The following is a 20732-nucleotide window of genomic DNA, read 5'->3' on the forward strand; positions in this document are numbered from 1 at the left end:
AGCTCTCTTAATTTGGTGTCTGGTCATAAATAATAAATTCAATGAATCGCTCTTCGAACCATAAGCTAATGGAATCGAAATAAAGTCAGTTTACGTGGAATTTATACTTACGTGATCATTTATTGAATAAAGAACATTAAATATATATGTAAAGTATAATTTAATTTCTTTAGCATTTTGATATGAAAACAACTTATTAATAAAAAGACCCTACATATTGCATGTTCTATAAAACAATAATCTTCGACTCCAGTAGTGTTATGCATACAAAGATTTATTTCGGCAAAGGTATCATTGTAGGTTTCACTTACACGCACAAAAATAAACACAATAAAAGTAACATATAATTTGTTTAAAATAGTTTTAAATACATAGTTTTAAATACATTGCTGACAACAAGTCATATGAATGCAAAATGTGGTCAACCACTGTATTAAAGCATGGCCTCGTGCAATTGATAAACACACCAACCAGAGTCACAGATAAATCGTCTTCAATAATTGATCATATATATACTAATCGAACAGACAGAGTAAGTACTACTTATGTCCCACAAATATCTATAAGCGACCACTATCCGGTATGCATGACAAGAAAAATTAACTATAAAATCTCAAACAAGACAATCACTCTAATATTAGATATAGATGCTTTAAAAAGTTTGTAATATCTGATTTCCAATTAAACTTTGTCTCTTCAATCTTTATATAGAATTTTGAATAGCGTTTTAAAAAAAGCACGCCCCTTACAAGCAAAAAAGAATAAAAAGCACACATCGCCTGTTCAGCGCAAAACTGTTCTAACTCCATTTTTTTACAAAAATGACATTTTCATATTTTTGTAACTGGTTTTAATAAATACACATTATTCAAAATGAATTTCAACAAAATTCTTAAAATTGGGGCCAAAAAGGGCCAGTTGGCATTTTGCTCTAACTCAATTTAGCTGTAATGATCAGTGCAACACTGTTCCAACTTGAGTTGGAACAGTGTTGCACATAAGAAAATGACCAGAATCACTTACATTTTCAGTGCAATACTGTCGTAGATTTAATTTTTACCGTATACTTTGTTTGAATAATGACATCATACTAAAACTATGGTGTCACTTTTGGTATATACATGAATTTGTATTAGACATTTATATCCATAGCAATTGTTTACACTTTGAATGTGTTTTTTAAACCTTTAAATACCATTAAAAACGGAATCTCATTACAATACTGGTAACAATAATAACAATACTATTTAAATTAATTAATTCTAAAAATTATCAGTTTTATTACAATTATAATTATTACTTTATTAGTAGTAGTAGTTAAGTAGTAGCAGTAGAAGTAGGACTATTAGTAGTATCTTGCTAGTCTATTTCTCCATAATTACTGGCTGGAAATCAACAAAACATAATGACTATGAAGATGTCTGAATTAAATCACATGTTTGGAGTTTGCAGTACATTTAGTTAATATTTCTTATCTTTATGGATATCCTTATTTTAAATAAGAGCAGGTTGCAGTCAGACATTTTCTTGAGTTATGGAACCTTGAAGTTAGCTTCAATTTGTGTTCACACATTTTTTTCCTATGTAGGCATTTTTTAAGAAACCGTTTTTATTCTGTCGCATTAAGTCATATAAAAGGTATGACCTATTCATGCTCTTATACACAATTTATTCTCAAAAACAGTTTTCACAAAAGATTTGCTTTGCTCAAGTTGTAATATTGCCTGACCAAGGACATTAGGGATAATATAGCAGGTTCAAAATAATTCTTGCAATACTTGTTTAGAATTAAAAATTGTGTCCTTGATGAAAATTCCTATTGTGGTTTTTCAACTTATTGTCCTAAGAATAAACTTGATTATTAGCAATATTGGTGAGAAATTTGCATAGGAATATTGTTGACTAATACATCTATGTCACATTGTTGAGCATGGTACCAATCAGTGAGAAAAATAGCATCATACCAAGATAAACCTGTGCTTATTCCATAAATTAAGTCAAATATATTAATTTCATTCATTCATTACCAAAAGTACTCTGTAAACTTTGCTTGTTACATTAAACATTAAAACATATATGGTGCTCAAGATAACTAGCCTCATCATCATGATGCTTTTATCATTGTGTTAACCACTGTGAATGGGTTTTCCGCAGAAGTCGTCAGGGCCTAACTTCTTATATCTTGGGACTCAAATTAACAGTTTCTAATATTAGTCGTATGATTCCTTAGAGAAAATATACATCATAGACGAACATGCAAAATAACACTTGTGACTACACAATTAATGTGAAATAAGGTTTGATTCATTGATGATAAAAACGATCAAGTATTTAGCTTCATTACTTTTTTGGAAAAGTAACCATTCACTAACATTGTTTCAACAATGCACTAAACAAAAAGTGTAGCCTCAGTTCAGTTATTTAAATTGTTATCTGCAGTTGAAAAATAGTTTTATTTTAAATACTGTAATTACTTAAAAGTTTTCGGACACTTAAAAATAATATTTAAATTAAAATAATATTCAGATATACAAGTTTCGGAAAATTTAGAGACACTCTAAAAACATTGAATTGACGATCGGATACCGGTATGCAACGTGTAAAGAGTCAATTGTTTAAATGAATGACAGCACGTTCTTGTCAAATACCACGCCATAAAGTATACATTATTTTTTATATGATTTACTTAAGCTGTTGGGTGAAACCATTATCTATTACCGGTAAACAAAGTTATTTACCCAATAACGCAAATGTAATGGACATAATGCATTAAGGCATTTGTCTGCCAAGTTTTATTACCTTTATCCGGTTGTAAAAACGCATGATCACCAGAAGTGTCACAAGAAGCGCAGAAGGGAAGAATTCTGGTAAAATGGCATTTTAAAATTAACTGTCCGAAAATTATGGACGAAAATCAGTACGTCCGGAAAATAAGTCACGAAGCATAATTATTTTGTCTAAAATTGGGATGTCCGAAAATGTAGAGTGACTCAAGAACAAACTACAAAATCATAATGTCCAGAGCTTATTTATTTAAGTTAAACAAGAAATATCTTTAAAAAGATATAAGGCGTTGATGTTGTAATGTTTGCGACCAGTGAAAGGAGATGGAATGAAGCGACCATGTATTTTAATAAAGTAGTGAGTGATAATAAGATAATATATTTTAATGTATTAACAAATACAAATGAAGAACAAGAAGAGGTGAAATTGTATGTTTTATTGTCAATAAGGATTGTAATGACTAGGTTTTCATAATTGAACGAGTAATACATTAGTTTCAATAGGAAAAGAAAACATATTCGCCACTGAAATACTATGAACATAATGTTGGAATATGTAGTATCGCGGGCTACCGCCCCCAAACCACCGCTTTGTTGATAGTGGTAAACAACTGCGTACCTGTAAAGTGCAATCTAGCCTGTTTTGTAGTGTTTAGTGTGGCCGCAACGGCATGTAAACAATAGATTCTTTTAATTGTAAAGACATGTGATTAATACTGTACTGCTTCGTAAACTAAGGAGAATCATTTCGATGTAATGTTTAGAGGATGTTTTGTGCCACGACAGTTTTTAATTTATTGTAATTTAAATGTAATTTACAATATATTCATATTTCAGTTCAAATGATATGCATCCAATGTTTTAGTCTGGGAACCAGACTACTAATGTTTACCAATTAGCCAATGCACAATTCGGGTTTATTCATTTTGGACCTATCATGAAAGAAGGTCATCTAAGGTCAAAAGTGACGTTAAACAGCTACGCCGAATAAAGTAGTTCATACTTCAGTAAATGTATAAAAAATTATCCTAAATGAACGCAATTTTTACACCATTGATACATCTAACTAAAGATGTATAGAATAATATTTCTTAAATTCCAATATATTGATGTGGAGGAATCTATAAAATGGTTAAAATTAAAGGAATGAAAGAAAATATTTACATTTGAAGTTGGAATAAGACATCAACCATAGACTAAAATGTAAGTAAAATAGACACAAATCGACTGGCATCGAATAAATTTAGTTTACTTTGAAAACGGTCTTTCATTGGACTTTTGCTATCATAAAAAGATGAAACTGATGCAAGCATGAAAGCATTTAAAGAAACAATATTCAAACTGATAAAAATGCCATTAGTGTTAATGGAAAAGTTCTTATTATACTAAACCTATAGATAGAATATTTAAAAACAAAAACATTTAAAACATGAAATAAACAGTTTTGACAGAAAATCACAAAAAATTGTGTCCATTCCAAGTTTGATGTCTTACTTAAAATTCACATAATACAATGGTATAGATATATAAAGTAAAAAAAAATATATGAAGAATATGATTTATGAATGTTCACAGTATTGTAATGCATTAATGTTTCGACCCTTGATTTTATTATTTGGAAATATTTATTCATTTTCCATGTTTGAGAACTTCTTTTTTAAGAAAAATAACCAAGAAGCAGTTTTGCACTGAAATGTTATTACCAAACAACCTAGTTTTATAAGTGGAAAACTGTTCTAACTTGAGTAAGAACAGTTTTGCACCAAACAAAAGTTCCCAATTGCTAAAATTTATAGTGGGAAAACTGTTCTAACTCCAATAATGATAAATATCTTTTTTATAGTTTGTAATATTATTTCATTTATGTTGAATAATATATTGGAATGATATGTTGAAAAAATATAAGACAAAAAATGTGTTGGATCTCAAATAGTATACATAAAGGCAAGTTTTTTCTACTTCCTGAACAATTTTGAAAAATAGAGTTGGAACAGTGTTGCGCTGAACAGGCGACATATGCCAAAATGGATAAACAAAGAAGTTATTAAAAGTATGCGCGATAGAGATCATTTCCGCAAAATTAAAGACTGGGACAATTATAAACTGTAACGAAATAAAACTACGGCATTAATTCGCAAAAGCAAGAAAGAATATTACAACAATGCTGTTAAAAATTGTACTAGTACGGCACATATTTGGAAAATTGTAAAATTATATCTAATAATGACAATGATTAAAACAGCGGAGAGAATTTGCCAAATAAACTTTTAGTAAACGGTGTGTTTGTTGAGGGCAAAAGTAGGATCCTAATTGCCTTAAATGAGCATTTTACAAACATATCAAACATTGTTGATAAGCTGAAATTTCACGAAGAAAACTTTTCTTATTTAAAGCTACATCTCGACAAATCCTTAAAACAGCATGAATAAATTACATTACCCCTCTCGAAGTAAGTAAAATAATTGGCAATTTAAATGTTAACAAGGCTACGGGAATCGACGGGATCGGTGCAAATATTATAAAATACTGTGGAGAGCATATGGTTTTACCAATAACCTCGATAATAAATAATAGTATTCGTACATGAATTTTCCCCGATTTGTTAAAAGAAGCGTATGTTCTACCAATATATAAAGGCTCAGACAGAGATGACTGTAATAACTATCGTCCGATTTCAATTTTGCCAACTATATCCAAGATATTCGAAAGACATCTATTAAATGAATTAAAAGAATTCTTTTGTGTAACAAATGTGTTAAATAAACATCAGCCAGGGTTTAGAGAAAATCATTCTTGTCAAACAGCACTAATTCGGGGGGGGGGGGGGGGTTAAAAACAACTTTAACAAGCGCAATAAGTATCAAACCTATGTTCGTGCTAAATACACTTCACACACACCACATGAATGTAATTTAGACATTCAGATAACATATGTTTCTAACGTTACATTTGCTTTTGTACATTTTATCAGAAACATATAACTCTCGTGTATAATGTATACATAAGGTGAAGAGCAAAAAATAAACAAAATAAAAATTGGCACAATAAGCTTGTTGAACACACACACACTTCAAAATGGCTTCGTAATAAATACAGACACATTTTATCATGTAAATGTTTTGTTTTCCTTATGACTTGAAACCCGCAAAATCAAGAAACCATATTCGTTGTGATGGTTTACATGGCGCAAAATGCTCAAGCTTCACCCGTGACTAATATAAGCGGACAAACACAGGCGAGCCAGGCAGGTCAGTACTATGGCAGTCCACAACTAACGCAGATACCATTTCCGTACATGATGAACACGCCCAATTTTTATGGACAGGGGTTTATACCCCCGGCAACGCCATCGCCGCCACCAAGCTCGGACATTTTATCATCAATTTTGGAAAGGTTAAATTCTGTTGACAAAAAACTTTCACAACTTGACCAAATTCATCAAACAGTGTCGGGCATAGTTTTGAGAATAGACAAAATAGAGCAACGAATGAATAGCTTTGAAACCCGAATGAAAGAGTTAGAAAAATCGTGTGATTTCAGTGGGAACATGATAGAAAACATAACAAAAAAACAGAGTGAATTCGACTCAACTCTAAAATCCACGAGTAACTTGCAAAGTCGCGAGAATTCAGTGATCCAGCACGAACATAAATTACAGGCTGAAATAACGGACCTCAAGTGCAGGAGTATGCGGGACAATTTGTTGTTTTTCAAGATACCTGAGGAGCAAGAAGAACAGTGCGACAAAAAAATCTTGGAATTCATCGAAACAAAGCTTCACGTGCAAAACGCCCAAACCGAAATCAAGTTGCACAGGGCACATCGGATAGGCCGATACCAGCCAAATAAAGTGCGGCCAATTGTTGCGAAATTCGCATACTACCCGGACAAGGAGAGGGTTCGCAGGGAGTCAAGGGAACTAAAAGGTACCCCTTTCGGAATATCCGAGCAATATCCACAGGAAGTTATGGAGGCCCGACGAAGGCTAGTACCCATCATGAAAAAGGCAAGATCCGAGGGTAAGGAGGCGTATCTCAGGATTGACAAACTGTATATAAACAAGCAAGTGTATAAAGAATAGGACGTTAGTGAGGGTGTCATTAAAATTGTCACATGGAATGTGGAAGGACTAACAGCGTTTAAATGCTCTGATAGTAAGTTTTCATCTTTTCTTAACTGTCACGATATTATATGTCTTACTGAAACTTGGACAAATAAAGACTCTACCTTAGACCTAAAAGGCTATAGTAAGCCTATTCACTCATACAGACGATTACAACACCGTAGAGCGAAGCGCTCGAGTGGTGGTATTGTGATTTACATTAAAGACTATATTCGTAAAGGTGTTACATTAGTAAAAAATGACATTGATTGCATTGTTTGGCTTAAATTAGATAAAATGTTTTTTAATATTGAATCAGATGTATATTTATGTGTTATATATATTGCACCTGAAAATTCCCCTGTCCACTCTTTGTATACTTATGATATTTTTGAAACTATTGAATTAGATATTAATTTTTATCAAACCAAAGGAAAGGTATTTTTAACTGGAGACACAAACTCGCGAACGGGAAATAAAGCCGATTACATCGAAAATGATAGGTATATAAGCGATACCGATTTTGATACTGTCCCAGATATTGAAACCTTAATCCCACGCTCAACTTGTGACCTTACTACGAATCGATTTGGAGACAACCTGTTAGATATTTGTAAAGCGACTAATATTCGTATCGTGAACGGACGTTTACATAACGATCAAAATATAGGTAAAATAACGTGCTATACACATAATGGTGAAAGCTTAGTTGATTATTTATTAACTGCGCACACCAATTTTACGGACATTTTAGATTTTACCGTTAACGATTTCACGGAATTCTCGAACCATGCGCCGCTGACATTTGCTCTCCGCACGAATAACGCTGTTTCAACTAGTAATATTAATCCGATTGTTTATTTTAAATGGAAACCCGAGAACAAATGCGACTTTCTTCGTGATGTTTCGTGCGATGTACATAATCTGGAACACATGTTATTATCACAAATTGATTCAAACTCTGATCCGGATATCCTAGTGGGAGAATTTTCGAACTACTTAAATTCTAAAGGAGAAAAGTATTTTAAGCGCAATATAAATCTTGAAAGTAAAGGGTTTATAGATAATGATAAAAATAAACAAAAGTGGTTTAACGAAGAATGTAAAACCAAACAATCTCAATGTACCAGAGCTATATACGAGTTTAATCTTAACAAAAACGAGCGTACACGAGAACAAATGATTGCATCGAAAAAGGATTATAAGTATACTTGTAGAAAAACTAAATTAAAGTACAACACTGATCTAAGCAAGCATATGAACACTATGAGAAGGAAATCACCCCGTGAGTTTTGGAAATTATTTAAACGTAAAACTACATCACAAAACTCAAATACGATACCGTTAATCGAATTCCACGATTATTTCAGTAAATTAGCGGACGAAGGTGACCTAAATATAAACTCGTTTGATTCCGATACTTTTTTACATGAATTTGACAATAGGTTAAACACAGAACCCTCCTACCCCGAACTCGATAATCCTATATCGACAGAAGAAATTATAAGGGCAACCAAACGGTTGAAAAACAATAAAGCTCATGCGCATGACAATATTATATATGAATATTTTACTGAAACAATCGATGTAATCGTCAGGCCGTTAGAAATATTGTTTAACTACATACTTGATAAAAAGCGTTTTCCGCGCAGCTGGTCATCTGGTATTATAATACCAATTCATAAACGTGGGGACATATCAGATCCAAATAACTATCGGGGAATTACTTTAATAAGTTGTTTTGCGAAATTGTTTACAAGCATATTAAATGAACGGCTTAAACAATGGGCAGAAACGAATGACATTCTAACGGATGCACAATTCGGCTTTAAACCAAACTGTAGCACGGTCGATGCAATATTTATTCTTAATGCACTTATAGAAAAACAGTTTCAGAATAAAGGTAAGCTATACTGTTGTTATATTGACTACCGGAAAGCATATGACGTCATCAATCGCGGCCAATTATGGAGTAAGATGATTAATGTGGGCATCGACGGTAAACTATTAACACTTATTCGATCCATGTACGATGAAGTGAAATTACAGGTTAAACACATGGGTAAATTATCTGACGTATTTAATAGTAACGTCGGCTTATTTCAGGGGGAGATAACCTCGCCCATATTGTTTTCCCTCTTTATTAACGACATCGAATTCGGTTTGCAAAATGGAATAAACGCCGGAATTACACTAGATCAAATATCGATATATCTATTATTATTCGCTGACGACGCGGCTTTATTTTCTGAAACACCGGAGGGTCTTCAAGAATCATTAAACAATTTAGAAACCTACTGCGATAAGTGGAATTTAACGGTAAACATTGAAAAAACAAAGGTCATGGTATTCCGAAAAGGTGGCACAATTAGTAAAACATTAATATGGACATATAAAGGTCAAGAAATAGAAATTGTTAACAATTTAATTACCTTGGAATTGTCATGTCAAGCGGTGGATCTTTTGCGTCCGCAACAAATACATTGTATGGCAAAGCTTTAAAAGCGATGCATTCTTTGTTCACTCTCACAAAAGACATGAACGTACCTATACATATCATGTTAAATTTATTTAACGCATATGTATCATCAATTTTAAACTATAACTGTGAGGTATGGGGATTTATGAAAGCGGAAAACATTGAGCGCGTCCATCGTAAATTTTGTAAAAGAATATTGAATGTTAAGATGTCAACAAACTCATTATCGCTATATGCCGAAGTTGGTCGATTCCCCTTGTATTTAGACAGATATGTCAGGATCGTGAAATACTTTTTGAAATTATATACTGTTAAAGAGGGTAATTGTATTCTTAAACACATTTTATTATCACAGAGATTAGAAATTGAACGCAAAAATAACACAAACAATTGGTCATCGAAAGTAAGGAATATTCTAAACCAAACCGGTTTTAACGATGTATGGCTATTCCCCGAATCTGTGAACTCTAATCAATTAATACCGCTACTTAAAACCAGATTACGAGACCAGTATATCACTAACTGGAATACAAGTGTCACATCATCTAGTTCAATGATTTTATATAAAGAATTGAAACCAATATTCGAAAGATCTGCGTATCTTGATATTGTTGAAAATAAAAAACATAGGAATATTATTGCTAAATTACGTTTGTCGTCTCACAAATTATTAATTGAAACGGGTAGACACCAGAACATTGTCAGAGATCAACGCAAATGTGTTTTATGCAACCTCAATGATATCGAGGATGAATATCACTTTGTTATTAAATGTCCTTATTATGCCGATATTAGGAATACATTAATTCCAAAGTATTACAGATCACGACCTAGTATGTTCAAGTTTATCGAACTACTTAATTGTTCAAACAAAATAGTGTTAAGAAAACTTGCCATTTTTTGTTTAAAATGCTTTAAGCTACGAGAAGATGTGCTATATGTGTAGTATAAATGATATATCTTCCACAAAGACATTAAGCTTAGAATAATGTTGTATTTGTAACAATTATTAAATTTCGTGTTAACATGACATGATCACTTTGTATTAACCCCATCCATGTGACATTCTCACTAAAACATGTTGTATGTCATTACTTTTTAAATTGATCTTTCCTCAAAAGGATGTATGTTTTGTATATAATTGTCACGCATGCTGTTATTGCATATGTATGTTTATGGCGATGAGCTGTATGCTTAAGCTAAAATAAAATATTCTGTTCTGTTCTGATGGTTTACAGCGCATTTTTCCTTGTCAGAATTTTCACGTTAATGAGCCTCGCTCCGGGAAAACGGGGCTTAATGAATGCGTAAAGTGACGTCCCAGATAAGCCTGTGCAGCCCAGACTAGCCTGTGAAGTCCGCACAGGCTAATCAGGGACGACACTTTCCGCTTGTATGGTATGTTGCGTTTAAAGGAAGTCTCTTCTTAGCGTGAGTCTAATACTGTGAAACCATTATTATTCGTCCGACATTATTTTTCGCGTTTTTCGTCCTTCGACCGATGGACGAATTCAAGATCCTAACGAACAATCATGTCCCATATTTGAAACAAATAAGACTGAATTACCGTAGGCATGAGGCATTTAAATCCAGCGTAATCCACGCATATACACACGGCTCGAAATTAACATTCGCACACTCGCAAAATGCGAGAAAAAAAAGATTGCAAGGTAAGTTATAAGCCACTAGTATTTTTTGCATATAAAGAAATAGTGAAAAAAAAACGAGTTATATTGCTTTAATGCGTTCGACGGCGTGAACGCTAAACCGTAGGTCAATTTTTTGAACGTCCGAATACCCATATGCGGAAGCGCACAACTTGTTTGTTGACTGGTATACTTATAATACAGATACACAGATGGTATTGATACAAAGAACATGAAACAGTCGACTATTCACACTCAAGTTAAATCCGGTTTTGACACAAAGGGGTGTTCATTATACAGTGTACTGACAACTGACATTTCCTGTAAAACGCGAATGCAATAAGGCTGTATCGAATGCGTCGACTTCGTTTAGGTATAATAGTGTTGATTAGCGCTAATTGTAAACAACTTTATTACCTATTGTGTGTATTGTGTTTTTCAGGGGTGTTGCAGATTATACAGCCTACACGCGGCGAATCCGGATTAAAGACAATACTATTAAACGCAATTAAAATATGACGATGTGTGAAATATATTATGCGCTTTGTTACAAATTAATAAAGAACATTTTGATTTGTGTTTGGTTGTTTGGTTTCAAATATTTACGATGCAAAACGCTTGAAACTTTAATGAAATATGACCAAAATAATTTGCTTACGCTAACTATAACCCATAATGTTCGCACCTTCTCTAATTGGCGCCGATAAAGGTAAGATTGTAATCAGTTTGACCGTGATAGTAATGGAAAAAGACTAATTGGCAATTGGTTTCGTTGTTTTAAACACTTGTTAACGATTATTCAGTCCAACTTATCCGCTAATCATAACAAAGAACGTGTTAATGACATAAAATGATAAGGGAAAGTTACTATCACCTAAAATAACAGACTTGCTAATTGGCATATGCCAAACAAGGCCCACCTCCTGCAAGTGACTACCAAGTGCTGCACCTCTCTTTCCCCAGCACAATGTTTTCGCAACCGCGTATTACATGTATTACAAACAAATCGGACGTTTTTTGTTTTGTTTTTTTCAAAACCAGAAATGGACGAATTTAAGAGCGGACGAAATAGTCATTTTTATGAAAAGGGCGAAATTTTGTGCCGACGAAAATAAATGGTTTCACAGTAAACGGGCCAAAGTGGTGTATATTATTATCTTGTGCGGACTGCAAGTCTAATATACACGGGCCAAAGTGGTGTATATTATTATCTTGTGCGGACTGCAAGTCTAATATACGGGCCAAAGTGGTGTATATTATTATCTTGTGCGGACTGCAAGTCTAATATACGAACCAAAGTGGTGTATATTATTATCTTGTGCGGACTGCAAGTCTAATATCCGGGCCAAAGTGGTGTATATTATTATCTTGTGCGGACTGCAAAGTCTAATATACGGGGCAAAGTGGTGTATATTATTATCTTGTGCGGACTGCAAAGTCTTATATACGGGGCAAAGTGGTGTATATTATTATCTTCTGCGGACTGCAAAGTCTAATATACGGGCCAAAGTGGTGTACATTATTATCTTGTGCGGACTGCAAGTCTTATATACGGGCCAAAGTGGTGTATATTATTATCTTGTGCGGACTGCAAAGGCAAATCTGCACTGACACATTGCGCACATATCAAGAGCGAGGCTAAAATATAATGCTTTGAGTCATACACGAGCGGTATGTTTGTTGCACTGACACATTGCGCACATATCAAGGGCGAGGCTAAAATATAATGCTATGACTCATACACGAGCAGTATGTTTGTAAAAAAATTTAACTAGCCAAAGTGATAAATGCATTCTTAAATCAAGCGGTATTGATTTACATTTATTAGTCAAGTTTAATTATAGTATATAACGTAAAAATATTTAAAAATGCGTATAATAACTCCTTGTGAATGCAGCTCATATAGTATGATTACATACACGGTAAAACACGTCACATGCGAGAATGTTTACAATCGCCTATAAGTAAGCAGTATGTATTGACATTTATTAATCAAGTTAAAGTATAGTATATCACATATAAAAAACTGCAAAGGGGAATACTTACTAATGTTACATTCAGCGGAGTTATAATACTCACGGTCATAACGTCATATACGTGTCAAATTTTAGCTAATCTGAAGATGGATTCTACACCTAGTAAATAGCCAGCAAACGCCTAACCACACAACATTATTTCAAAACATCTCTATAAGAAAACTGCTAACTGTTATAATATCACAGCCAGCTAGCGGATCTCCAGTACCTGAATTAGTATCCCAATCGGTCGTCTCAAAAACGTTTAATAATCCTATAAATTTCCCGATTCACTAGTAGTAGGCCATTGCAACACAACAACAATATTGATATTAACGCGACCAGGTTAAAGTAGAAAACGTGATACAAACAGGATATGCGTACACACGGCCCATCTTAGCTTAACGTGTAACAAGAAAGCCCCCAGGTAACCTACGATATAACACTTCACTGTTAAACTTTTTTGAACTTCACGCATGGTTACGTCCCTTGCTGTAAAGTTACAGATAAAATCGATGTGGTTTGTTACGTCGCATATAAACGTCACTGTATTTAATGCGTGTCTGTTTTAAGTTTTAATGACATAATTGCAAGCCATTTAACATATCTTCGGTTGCTTAATATATTAATTTACGTATGTTAACAGTTTATAGTGCGTCAATTGTTATACTAGCACCAATCATAAAATACATACCTTTATAACAAATCAGGCCCGTAGCCAGGGTTTTGAAAAGGGGTGTGTGCGAATTTTACCATCAACGATTATTATTGATCAAAAGAAGTGGCGAAGGGGGTATGTGCGACGGGAGGAGATATCCCCTCCTGCAATGGGGGGGGGGGGGGTTGAAGGTCCTCCCCCTAGACATTTTTGAAAATGAAACGTAAACTCCTGCATTCTAATAACTTTTTATCTGTATTTAGAGACTGAAGTTATAGAGCATTTTATATGAAATTTCAATCTGAAATGACTGATCGACATGAATATGATATAACAATATGGTATTACCCACTACCGTTTTTCAATAACCACTTTTTTTTTATCAGTCACGGAAATACGTCATTTCATACGGTGTTTAACCCGACACTAGTTTGCTCGCACACACTTTTTTTACAAATAGTTACTAGAATGTCGAATCAACAATAAAAACGGTATCATTATTTATTTGAATTTTGGAATCTTGATAAAGTATTGTGCTTAGCATTCCAAACTTCTACCATTCATCAATCGAGCAAATTAAATGGAAATATTTGACTTTTTTTCAAAACATGTGTTTGTCTGCTACTATGGATAGAACCAGAGGTCTAGCATTGCTCTAAACGTGCTAATAGTGTATTGTACAACAAACACTGATTAACAAAACTGGGTCTTCTTTAATCTGCATCAATACTTAATAGAAATCAAAATTGTATAACTGGTTACTTTTATTTTTTTAAACTTTTTTTAACAAATTAGTTATCTTTTTCTAAACTAATTTTTAGAAACATATAACAATTAAGCTTCAAAACCCTATAACCACAAACTACTGGAAATATGGCATCAAAGTCCTTAACAATGTATACCAGGACGTCGAAGAAAAAAGATGGACTTATTTGCCCATTCAAGATCCGTCACAGTTAATAAATATTAAACGTTAACGTCCACCTTATTATATGTTATAACGTTTTAAGTTCATTATAACAACTGTTTAAGAGTAGGACATATTTCCTAGTATCAAGTTTGACATAATTAAGACATTGTGGAAAGTTCTGTATGTGGAGCAAAACATATGCCATTAAGTGTTGGTAAACTACAAAAAAGCTACATTGCTTTGTCGAAATGATTTGTTTTCTTGTCATTCAACAAAAGGAAATATCATGTATTGAGTATAGCTGATATGTCTTTGCTGGAAATCCCTTTAGGGGATCCGAAAATGGTTGTAAGAGGATATAACAAAAAGACAACGCAGTCTGTCGAGAATGCTGTGCACAATGTGTCATTGTTATAAATCGTGGTATAATGCAAAATTATTAACCAGTGACTCATTAGTCTTCGGCAATAGTCGACAGGGTGTCCTTTGATGTCATTCAATTTCGTAAGCTGGCATAACATTCCGTTAATAATCATCTACATGTAAAATATATTTTCTTTTTTTATAAGAGTTTTTATTCAAGTTTATCAAATTGTTTTTCCAGCCATTTAGCTAATTGTCGAAAAGGGTAATTGGACTGGGATTTCAACCCATAATAAGTAGGCTTAATGATTATGTTATGATATCTTTTACAGTTATACCTTTAACAGACATTAATGAAACAAGTTACAAAACAATCATTTGGTATCAAATATCTATAAATTAATAAGTATCGATTTTATACGGATTAGAGTGCCAGGTTAATAATTTTGCATTAAACAGAAAACATATATCTATTTATAACAAAGATTCAAATTCCGTTTTGCGTTGACTGGCTTCTTAAATATTCTCATACTTTGCTTTCAAAACTTTCAAAAAAAATATACATTTTAAACTATAAAACAAATACACTGTATAAATTATACATTATTATTGGTATAAGGATTGCGAATCTTTAGTGCTTCTGAAATGAATTTTCCTAACTTTAGCATTTCTTTTTTATTTTCTGTAGTTAATAATATTGTGAGTTTGAACATACTAGGTCTGACTCTATAAAAGTTTTTAATGTAGTTTTCTCTAATTTGGGCAAATTTAGAACATTTTAACAAAAAGTGGTATTCATCTTCTATGTCATTACTGTCACATAATTGGCAGAGTCGCAAGTTTCGTTCTAATCTATCATATCTTCCAGTCTATATTCTCAGGTTATGAGCACAGATGCGTATTTTCGTAATCGCTGTTCTTAAATTTCTTGAAACAATCGTCTCTAAATATGGTTCAAACGAAAATGTTGTTTTGATTGCTTTGTTTACAATTAGTACCCTATTATCTTTAATATCTCGATTCCACTCTTGTAAGTATTCGTCGATAACTCTTTGTTTAAACAAAGACAAAAAATAACCTTGTTGATTTGTGAGTTAATAGACCAAACTTATTAAATCCGTACTTAGATAGTAAGTCCCTAACCTTCCCAAACCAGTTCAATTTATTATCATTTACGGCAATTAGACCATCTTCCAATATATATCGTAAAAAAATGTTTTCGCTTCTAGTTATTTTAAACTAATATTTTACGATACGTACATATCTGTTAATATACAACGGGTATCTACCAAGTTCACCGTAAACGGCTACACTTGAGGTTGATTTTCTGACACCGAGAACAGCTTTGCAGAATTTAAGGAGCATTTTTTCCAACTCGCTACACTTTGAGAAACCCCATATTTCACACGAGTATGTGATAATTGAAGATACAACAGCATCAAATAACTGCAAAGCTACCTTTGGTTTACAATACGTTGAGTGCTTTTAAGCCCTTACCACGCAAAGTATTAGTTTTGAGATTAAAGTTCCCTGTATAATTAAGGGTTACACCCAGATAAATAAAATCGTTAACAATGTCTATGTTTTCGTTACCATATACCCACCGCTCATTACGTTTGATAGCTCCGCGTTTGCGGAAAACAATAATTTTGTTTTTTGGAATGTTAACTTGCAAACCCCAGGTATTACAATATTCATATAAACGGTCGATAGACTGTTGTAGGTCTTCCGGCGTTTCACCTATGCTATATTAAAATACTCCGAATATGTGTTCAAATGTCTAACACATGCTTTGACCGACTGGTCCATACTGCGTATTATGCGCAACATTTTGCCGTCTAAATTGGACTTGTATAACTTTAACCACAGTGCATTTAAATATATAGAATCAAAACAACGTTTCATATCTATGAAACAACAATACAATCGTTTATTCATATTAACATATTTTTGATGATTGAATGGAGTATGAAAACCGTATCTATTGTTGACCTGCCTTTTCTAACCCCAAACTGCGCGTCAGATATAACATTGTTTATTTCACACCATGTTGTTATTCGCTGGTTGAGTACACATGTAAACAGCTTTGCGAAGTTACTTAATAAGGTGATGCCTCTATAATTACTAGGGTCGGATTTATCACCCTTCTTATGTGTAGGGAGTATAATCCCTTCAGTCCAGATAACGGGAATTTGCCTGTATTTAAAATCATGTTAAAAATCGTTGTAATGTAACCCGCCAAAATATCACAGGCTTCTATAAAATATTCGGTAAGCAATTTATCTACGCCAGGTGATTTTACATTTCTTTAAGACGGCAATAGCTTTCATTACTTCACTATACGTTATTTGGTAATCAAAGTCCCCATATACGTTGTCAAAATTGTCGAAGTCATGGTTTGGATTAAAATCTTCTGAGTTGGCATTATCATTAAAATTTTAATTTGAAAACATTTGCTGAAAATGATTCTTAAAGTCATTAAATGACGTGTTGCTAGTACAACCTGATGGATTGTGTGATCTAAAGTACTTCCAAAAGTCCTTGGGTTTGTGCCGTTTAAAGGGATCTTTTCACGCTTTGGTAAATTGACAAAATTGAAAAAAGTTGTTTCAGATTCGCAAATTTTCGTTTTAGTTATGATATTTGTGAGGAAACAGTAATGCTGAACATTAACCATGATCTAATATAACAATTATATGCATGTTTTGACGATTTTAAAACCTAAAAATTATAAAGCGTTGCAACGCGAAACGATTGAATAATTTGGAGAGTTCTGTTTTTGTCGTTAAATTTTGTGAAACTACGAAGATTGCTTATATAAGGTTTAAAATACTACACGCATGTGTACTCGGCGGAATAGCTCAGTAGGCTAAAGCGTTTTTACTTCAGGACTCTGGCAGGACTCCAGGGGTCACTGGTTCGAAACCTAGTCCGGGCAATGTTCTTTTCCTTTTTTAAATTTTATTCTTGATTTTTTACTGGAGCTTTTACGATCCAATGTTTACATTTATCGATATAAAGCATTTAATGAATAAGTTAAAAAATGCCAAAATCTGTGAAAAGGCCCCTTTAAGATCTTCGAATTGTTTAGAGCGTCTGAGATTGTACGCCTTACGCTTATTGTTTGTGATTACTTTAAACGTACGTTTTAATTGACACATTTTTACTCTATCTGTATCACTAAGTGAGTTGTTATATATATACAATGCATCTTTATATGATCGTTTCGCTTCCCTACATTCTTGCTCAAACCATTTATCGCTACCCGATATAGTGTGTCGTTCAAATTGTGGATTTTTTAACGTGCTTGATAAATAATGGGTCAGCAACATCTCTTACAATATTGGTGATTTTTTTACAATGGTGTCAGTATTTGTGTCGCTTTGTTCGATATGGCTTTGGATTAGATCGTTAAAATCCGGGGCCCTGTTTATTAATCCCTCTCGGAAATGCTGTTTTTCATCATCCCGCCATTTTATGATTTAACGTACTCGCATATAAATGGTTCTTCTACTGTAACTCGCATGTTGCATATTACATTGAAAGACAACGGGGCATGATCACTGAAATTGTTAAAATCGTTTACAACGAAGTTATCTACGGTATTAAAATGATGTTCACTTATTAACAGGTAATCGATGACACTTGCGCCATGAGTATTAAAATATGTATATTTACCAATGCTAAAATCAGAGCCCAGTCTACCGTTAGCGATTCTCAGTGTCGTGGCCTTGCATAAATCAAGTAAACTATTTCCTTGAGAGTTACTTCCCTTGTCCATTGAAAATCTTGGTAACGTGCTTTCAGCTAAATAGAAGTCGGGGTCAATATCGTAAATGTATGCATCGGAAAGAATAGCATCACTTTTACACGCTGTTCTAGCGTTAAAATCCCCAGCTAACATAACTGTGCCCAACGATTGGAAATGGCTGATATCGTTACCGAGACTTTCGAACAGGTCCGTATCTATCAAGTTGGCCATCGGAGAATCACTACCCCATATATATACCGCTGCAATAAATATATCTTCGTTATTGTTCAAAAACGATTTATCTAGTTTAAGCCATATTATTGTATCATGAACATTTTTAACAACCGATATGCCACTAGTTATGCTATTGCGTGTATATACCACTATACCGCCACTGTTGCGCTTAGCTTGCCTATGTCTATATTTCCTATAAAATTGTGGCAATCGTATCCGGATATTTCGAGTTTGCTTGCTTTACTTGTCCATGATTCTAATAAAATAATTAGGTCATACTGTGATACAATGGCAAGGAAATCTGGGTCCTCTCGTTTGGCTGCGCTCAATCCGTTGCAGTTCCAGACTACGCACTTAAGTCCATCCAGTCCCTCCTACGCGTCCTTTATTGGCCTGCCGTCAACGTACAAAGGGCCAATCAATATAACTACTGCTCTTTAATATTTTGTACGTACGTATTGATTGAAATTATTCATGTACGTATTAATCAACGGTGGTTAGCATGTGGCTATGATAAGAATTAGTAAAAACATCATTTTGAATGAAAAATCATGTAATTATATCCAAAAATCAACTTCTCTGAGCAAAAAAAATCACTATAAAATACATGTATATTTGATTGTGAAACATTTTTTTCAAAGAAGTAGAATTTTTGTATATGATTTTATTTGTATATAAGTTTATAGTTATATGTTTGTATCATATTGCATGTGCTATAATTATGTCCATGTGGGCCATCGGCTTCCTGGAAATCTTGTAAATAAATATTGAATTTTGAAATCTTTATGAGCATGAGCAAATGCGTCTATGCGGCTTATTCAACGCAAATACGTCACTTCGTTCTAAATGCGTATAAATTTACATGTGTTTTTATATCTAAACACACTTGAATTCATAAGTAGTAAATTAATTAGTTTAATTAACATCTCTGTGACAATTTATATTAAGCAATTTTATTTGAACATAAATATAGACCTGACATGAGTATACAACAACTTAAATTGCATTTATGAATTATCAATCATGTAGTTAAATAAGTACAATAATTTTCAATTCAATACATCATAATTCAATTATGTTAACATGTAGGGAAAACTTAACAGAGCATCACGATTACATATTATTTTATTGTTGCAGCCCTCCTATCTGATTTCAGAATGAATAGCTCGCTCACATAGATATATGAACCTCGCTCTGGGACAAATTTGGCTTAATAAACGAGCGTAAAGTGTCGTCACAGAGTAGCCTGTGCAGTCCGCAAAGTCTAATAAGGGACGACACTTTCCGCTTTAATGGAAATTGTTGTTGAAAGGAAGTCCTTCTAAAAGAAAATCCAGTCAAGGCGGAGAGTGTCGTACCTCAATACCATATTTGGACTGCACAGGCTAATCTGGGACACACTTTACGCACATGCATTAAGCCCCTTTTTCAAAGAGCGCGACTCAAATTCTTAACTCACTAATTGGTTAACCAAGCAATAAAAATCATTTAAATCCGACTACACATTCTCCTACATATAGGAAAACGGATTATATACAAAACTAATTATGGTAATGTCTGCTTCTTTTAACAATAGAGTTTGAATTTGAAGCTGTATAAGGACACGCCAAATGTGTTATTCGTAAAAATCAATTAAAGTTGCATAGCCATGGTCATCCGCCCGTTAATAAAAAATATATAAGTCAATTATTAATATTAAACATATGTCACACAAATACCAAACAAACTGCAACATTGATAAACTGTATCATTTGGTCAACTGATATATCTTTATTTATAGTAAATTCTGTT

The 20732-nt window shown here is 33.4% G+C and overlaps 1 protein-coding gene across 2 annotated transcripts in view; it reads right to left on the reverse strand.

Annotated features, from left to right (window-relative positions):
• Positions 1 to 20732, reverse strand: part of LOC127867858 (major facilitator superfamily domain-containing protein 6-A-like) — a 43102-nt gene that overhangs the window by 15454 nt on the left and 6916 nt on the right. The window contains exon 1 of one of the 2 annotated variants that reach the window (XM_052409350.1): positions 13255 to 13447. The exons of the other annotated variant lie outside the window; for it this stretch is intronic. The gene's annotated coding sequence lies outside the window, so the exon portion shown is untranslated. Of the gene's footprint in view, positions 1 to 13254; positions 13448 to 20732 lie in introns of those variants that run through there. 2 annotated transcript variants of the gene reach the window in all.

This window comes from Dreissena polymorpha, chromosome 2 (genome assembly GCF_020536995.1).
Source record: "Dreissena polymorpha isolate Duluth1 chromosome 2, UMN_Dpol_1.0, whole genome shotgun sequence".
Lineage (NCBI taxonomy): Eukaryota > Metazoa > Mollusca > Bivalvia > Myida > Dreissenidae > Dreissena > Dreissena polymorpha.